The sequence below is a fragment of the Urocitellus parryii genome, chromosome 1 (genome assembly GCF_045843805.1).
Source record: "Urocitellus parryii isolate mUroPar1 chromosome 1, mUroPar1.hap1, whole genome shotgun sequence".
NCBI lineage: Eukaryota > Metazoa > Chordata > Mammalia > Rodentia > Sciuridae > Urocitellus > Urocitellus parryii.
Window position 1 is genome coordinate 43,248,204 of NC_135531.1, and position 7,237 is coordinate 43,255,440.

Consider the following 7,237-nt stretch of genomic DNA (forward strand, 5'->3'; position numbering starts at 1 on the left):
AGAAAAAATTTCACCATCTCTGAATCCATTAACAGTCACTTCCCATTCCCTTCTCCCAGATTCTGGTAATCACAAATCTGTTTCTGACTCTACGGTTTTGCCTATTCTGGAAATTTCCCCCAAAATGGGATTATACTGTATGTGGCCTTTTGTGCCTGGCTTCTTTCACTTAGCCTAATGCTTTCAAGTTCATCCAAGTGGTAGCATGTATCAGTACTTCATTCCTTTGTATGGATGAACAGAATCCCATTGTCTGGATGTATCCCATTTTGTTTATCCATTTATCAGTTTGTCACAGGAAAGCAGGGAACCAAAACTCCAAACCTCAATTCTTGTGTTCTGACAAAAGAAAATTTAAAGTCAGCCACACAAAAAAAAAAAAAAAACATGCAAGAGAAATTTATTAGAAGTGAAAGTAAAATTAAAAGCAAAGTGAGGCTCAAGCAGAGAGCACTCTCAAGAGAAAGTGGGCTGAGTGTGGTGGCACACGCCTGTAATCCCAGCGTGCTGAGGCAGGAGGATCCTGAGTTCAAAGCCAGCCTCAGCAATTTAGCCAGGCACTAAACAACTCAGTGAGACCCTGTCTCTAATAAAATACAAAATAAGCCTAGGGATGTGACTCAGAAGTCGAGTGTCCCTGAGTTCAATACCTACTACTATCACCCTCCCCCCTACCCCCGAAGAAAGAGGGAGTAGTCCATCTCTAAGCAGAGAACAACAAATGTGACAACACTGTCTCCAAATTTATTACCAGTTTGATGTTTACTGGGAAAACTGGGGATCACCTTTGCCGATAAGGTGTTCAACTCCTCTTTCACATCAGACCGTGGAGTTTTCAAGCTTAGTTGGTCCTCTCCAACTGTCATGGTGGCCATCCTATTTAGGGGGTCTTTATGTACAAGTCAATTCCCTGTTAATGTGGGCACTGGGGTCAGTAACCAGTCAGAAGTTACCTTAGTGCACCTAAAGGTTATCTAGTGCTACTAAAGGACAAATGGAGACATCTATAACCATAATTCCTAGCTTCACATCACCTTCAGTGGAGCTTGTCAAGAGTTAGTCCCATTAATCTTCTTTTTTGCTGTATTTTCACATTAGCTCCTTTGCTTCTGTTTATTTCTACAAATTACTACCACCCTTTGCTTTCTCATCCACTTTGAAAGTAACTTAAAGGAGACTCTAAAGTAATTTAAAGAATGCTTGTGACCTTGCCATGCATTTAACTGCTCATTGCTAGTTACTACCTAACAAGTTGAAGACCATTTGGGTTGTTTTCACTTTGGGGTTATGAGGTATAATGCTGCTAATGTAGCAGGTTTTTATGTGAATATGTTTTCCATTCTTTTGGTATATCTAGGAATGGAATGGATCATGTATATGGTAACTCTATACTTAACTTTTTGAGGAATTGTTCAAGTGATTACCAAAGTGGCTGCACCATTTTACATTCCCACCAGGGATATATGAGGGTTCCAATTTCTGAACATTGTAGTAGAGGTTAATTTGAATAAAATTATGTTAGGCAAACAGAATGCTGACATAGGAGAAATAGGAATGATGCACTTTATACTCATGGTTAATGCATATGAATAATAATCTCATCAATCTGTCAATCATTTGCTATCCAAGAGCTCATGAGCACAAGGCAACAGAAAATGACTAATGGAATATATGATGGATGTAACCAGTTATCTGTATTTTTTAAAAAGCATTCATGTTGATGGATAGAAGAGCCTGAAAGAGTTGAAAGTCATGGCCGGGCACGATGGCGCATGCCTATAATTCCAGTAGCTCGGGAGGTTGAAGCAGGAGAATCACAAATTCAAAGACAGCCTCAGTAACTTAGCAAAACCCTAAGCAACTCAGTGAGACCCTGTCTCTAACCAAAATATAAAAAAGGGCTGGAGATGTGGCCCAGTGGGTAAGCACCTCTGAGTACCAAAAAAAAAGAAAAGAAAGAAAGAAAGAATGTCATGAAGCAGTGGCCTTAGTCTAATTAAGCCTAAACCCAATGGCATTCAGACATGTCTGTGCCTGTCTGGGAGACTGAGCTGCCAGAACCTGACTTTAAAGAGGAACCAATGAGCTTGGGAGAGAGGACTAAGCTAATGGAAGCGAGACTTAAATAGGAAAGTTTGTTAAGGTTTCTGGAGGGAAGCACAGTTGTGAATTTGGATTCCCCAAAATCTAGTCCTGTCTTCCTATATCTAGAACTGAATTCCAGAAGAGAAAGGCCTGTGTGTAAAATCTGAAAGCATTATTTTCTTTAAATATTCTTAAGACCCTGGATTCGAAGGAGCACTGTCTCAATTAATTTGCTTATGTGGTTACATATCACACAAAAAGGAAAAAGGCTTTCTTCATTTGGTCAGCAAACTTTCAGACTTCCAAAATATTCATTTCCACTTAAAGGCCCCATGCTTCAGGGTGGTGTCAGTGGCAACAGGCCTATTAGGGAGCAATGACTGAGGACATGGGAGACCGGCTTGGAGCACCTTCACAGAACTTATAGGCAGAGAAGTCTTGCCCGTGGAAAAGAGACCGAGCAGAAGGCAGTGGTGGTAGCTCATGGGGGTCCTGAACTTTTTGGTAAGCCCTGGCGAGATGTTCCCTGGACATTGATGGGGTCTATAGGTCCTTATCAATAAAATAAGAGCAGGAGACACATGAGTCATCACTATTTGTATGTTAACAGTGTATAACATCCTGACTGGGAAATGTAGTCTAACTATTAATGAAATAAAATGAAAAATAACTGGGTAGCTGAGGAATGAGCCACACAATTTTGAGTTGAATGATTAAAAACACATTGTTCCTTTTGAGATGAATAGTAGGACTATAAAATAGAAAATTTCCACCTTAAAAGTCTTTGTTATTGTTATAGCTGATGTAATAAAACTGGTTAGTGGCCTTTTTCCCACCATAGGTTGCTGTGTTATTCTCACAGCTAGGAATTTTCCATTGCTTTAGAGATTAATTTTTCCCACAGTTTTCTATCCCACGATCTTTGGAGTTATAGATGAAAATGTAGCTATTAGTCAATGGCAGGAAAAGTAAATGGCTGGTACAATGTGTAACAACTAAAAAAAAATGAAGCAAGTTCAAGTTCAATTGGATCCAAGATGTTGAATAAATATAAAGCCATTGCAACAGAATCTGTGAGGAGAGCCACACCCAGGGGTTCAAAGGGAGAAAAGAGAAGAACCCATGAATGCTACCTTTTAAACATCACAAAAAATGAGATCACACCTTTATTTTTCTAATAGGATGAACTAGTCCCCCCCACTCTCCACCCCCATGGTACTGGGATGGAACCCAGGGCCTTGAGTAAGCTAGGCATATGCTCTACCACTGAGCCACAGCCTCAGCTTAATAGGATGAAGCACATTATTTCAGGCCAATGTTCTTTTTTGAGAATATCATGAGTTATCCCATTAAAGGACACTTTCAGAAGCATTAAGAAAGAAATGCAACAAGAGTTCTTCTGATAACTTCTTGGTACATATTGAAGCATAAAATTAGCTTGGATGGGGCATTGTGTGAGAAGTACACAAGAAAGCATGATCAGGAGGAATGCCGTATTCTCTCTGTGTGTTGGGAGGAGAGATTAAGGCAATCTTTTCAATTGCTGGTGTCTTAGTCCTTTTCTGTTGCTATAACAAAATACTGGAAACTGGGTGCTTTATAAAGAAAATAAGTTTATTTAGCTCATAGCTCTGGTGCTAGTATCAGCTCAGTTTTGGTGAGGGTTTGGTGATGGATGGCATCAAAATGGCAGGAGTGTGTGCAGAAGTGACAGATCATATGGCAAGACAAAAAGCAAGAGACAGGGGAGGGGCCAGGCTCATTATTTTTATAATAACTCACTCTTTCAGAAACTAATCCACTCCTACCAGACCTGTCCTCACTCCTGTTAGACAGCATTAATCCATTTTTGAGGGTGGAGCCTCCACGACCTAATTATCTTTCTCTTTTCCTTTCTTCCTTCCTTTCTATTTATCTATTTCTCTGGTACTGGAGCTTGAACAAAGAGCCTCACACATGCTAGTCAAGTGCCCTACCACTGATCTACATCATCAGTCCTTTTTTTTTTTTTTTTTTTTTGGTACTAGCAATTGAACTCAGGGGCGGGGACTCAACCACTGAGCCACACCCCCAGCCCTATTTTGTATTTTAGAGACAGGGTCTCACTGAGTTGCTTAGCACCTTGCTTTTGCTGAGGTTGGCTTTGAACTTGCCATCCTCCTGCCTCAGCCTCTCGAGCCCCTGGGATTACAGGCGTGCACCACTGAGCACAGCCCAGTCCTTTTAATTTTATTTTGAGATAGGGTCTTGCTCAGTTGACCAGGTTAGGTTCCAACTTGTGATCTTTCTGACTCAGCCTCTAGAGTTGCTGGGATTATAGGTATGCGCCTCCATGCCCAGCCTAACTCTCTTCTTAAAGCCCCATTTCTTAAGGGTTCCACCACACCAACACCGACCTTCTAGCACAAAAGGGGGCAAACCATATCCAAACCACAGCACCTAGTTTCTATGGGGGCCCTAAAAACACTTCAAAAGTATCCTGAGCTAGGGCTACTGAAAGGGGCCATATAGGTTCATGGTCCTCACAAAAAATCAGACAAGCTGAGTTTTGATTTCTTTTGTATATTCATTCATGCCTTAGGTTTTTAGTTGAACATAGGGATTTTCTGCTTAAAAAATGGAAAGAAAGTGGGGAATGAAGAGGAGAGAAACAGACAGAAAGAGATTGGACTTGAGAACCACCGGGGTTTGCCTTGAATCCACTTTTGCAAATATTATGGTTTCCCAGGAGGAGCCATCTCCAGGCTGAACCCTGCACGTTAATCACAGTGGTAGCAAACTCACTGCTGTTTTCTTTACTCACACCGGGAATTCATCTACTCCTGGCTCCCAACGTGGTCTTGGCAACACTTGTCATGGCTGCTTTGTTACTGAGCCACATGGTTGGAAACTGAGCAGAGCTCAGTTTTGCTGGACACATCACACCAACCCCTGGCTGACCTCCTGCTCTGTACATCCCCATGTATGGGGGAGAAATTTTAGCGAGGAGCTGGTTAAACCGCTAGCCTGTCCAGAATTTGGAAATCTCTTCTCAGCACCACTGAGATTAAAGGAGAGTTGGGAAGGAAAAATCAGTGGTTCCTTTAAGTGCCAGACAAGTTATGAAAATGGCAGGGGATGACAAAGCTAGGGGGCTTGGACGCTTGTCACTTTAGTACTCAGCTGTGTGACTTTGGGAAACTGTGTGTCACATTACTGAGTCCAAAACCAGCCTTAATAAATTTTTTTTTCATCTTCATACTCAGGCATTTTAAGACACGGTAGAGAGGGCTTCTAATATTTTCCACACATCATAATGGAATAAAACCAGGAGAGGAACAAGAACAGCCAGAAAAGAATTACAAATAGAGAATAGAAGTTAGAAAAAACGGAAATTAAATGACATCTGTGGGTTTCATCCATAACTGAATCTGGCAACGCACAGTTTACTCAGGTAAGGCAAACAAAAGCCAGTAAGTTCCCTGCCTCCTGATGGGACCCCTACTCCACCTTGGGCTTTTCGGCTCCTTGGACAGCAGCGGACACGTCAGCTCCTGCTGGCTTCAGTCCTGTCTGGCCTCTCGATTGAGCATTCAGCGTTTCCTAAGTCCTGAGCCTCCAATGGCCACACATGGCACCCCTGGAGTTCTTTGCTTGTTGGTGGGTCTGGAATTTGCTTGCTGCTGCTGCACCTGGTCTCCAGATGGAGAGGCTGACACAAGGCTTCCAGGTGTGCACTGAGCTGCAGGTTCCTGAGTTTGTGGCTGGCTTAATTTCTCCCTGTTCCTGCTTTTTTTTTTTTTTTTTTGCTGGAACCAGACCCTGGTTCAGAAGCTGTCTGGGGCTGTCCATGCTGTTACCTGGATCCTGCCAGTCTGTTCCTATCATTTTCCCTGTTACTGCCCATTCACCCACTGCTGGAGTATGCTAGACTTCTAAACTCATTACTTCAAAAAATGTCACAACTACAACAAAGTTGAAAACAATCTGATGAATAACCATACACTGTTCACTTAGATTTGCTAATTTTTAGCATTTTGTTACATTTGTTTTTACATGCACACACACACACACACACACACACACACACACACACACACACATACACACACACCATTGTCCTTATAATGTTCTTTACAGTTATGTTTTTAATCCAATCAGGATTAAATCAGGACCATGAATTGCATTTAGTTATCATGTCTCTAATTATCTGTAATGTGGAATAGCTCTCTTGCTTTGAAAGAAAAATCCTATTTGACATCTGCAATTTTGAAGATATTCAGGCCAATTGTAGAACGTTCACATGTGGATGTCTGATTATCTCCTTACGATTAGATGCAGGTTAAGCATTTTAGCAGGATTATTGTATAAGTATCACTGACTCATTCTAGCCTGTGCTCAGTGCTCACTTGCCTTCCTTTGCATACCCCAGCACAATAACCATCCTGTTGTCCCCCACTTCCACCCCAACAGAAGGCAAAGCACCAAACATGGCCAAAGAACTTTGCTGGGCAGACGTGGGCTTCCAGGGGACAGGGCAGGACTGCTGCCACTAGATGCCACTCTGACAACTCAGTTAGATTGGATTGGTTGGAAAAATTAACAATCCAAGTGTTCCTATTGGGCTTCTACTGTCATTTGTCTCAGATGAGATCTCAGACACACTGGGCTTTTAGAACTCTATCACAATCCAGGGTTGGTTAGGCTGAGGGTGGACCCAAGAGGAAACATGGGACAAAGATTCCATAGAAGCAAATCTTAGATGTTCCATAGGCCCCAAGGCTCTTGTATTTAACTTTTATTGTTTAACAGACCTTCCAGACTCAAGTGGAAAGGGGCTGTCATTAGACTTCAGGCAGAAACAGGAAGGATGAGAAGTCAGGACTGAAAGTCTGGTTGAGGACAGGGATTGGCAGATACCCATGTTCTGCATTAGCAAGGGAATAAAATTCTTCCTTGAAAAGGCAGCTTTTCCTGTTATTCTGTACATCCCTATGACTGAGCACCTGCTCAGTAGATGGAGACACCCAATCCTTGCTTTGGAAGAATGAATGGATACATAGATATGATTTCCAAAAGGTCAAGTTTAGTACCCAAGAGTCTTATTTAATTGAGAGGAACAAAGAGTGAGAGATAGGGACAAACTGCAAAACATAGAACTTTGCAGTACATA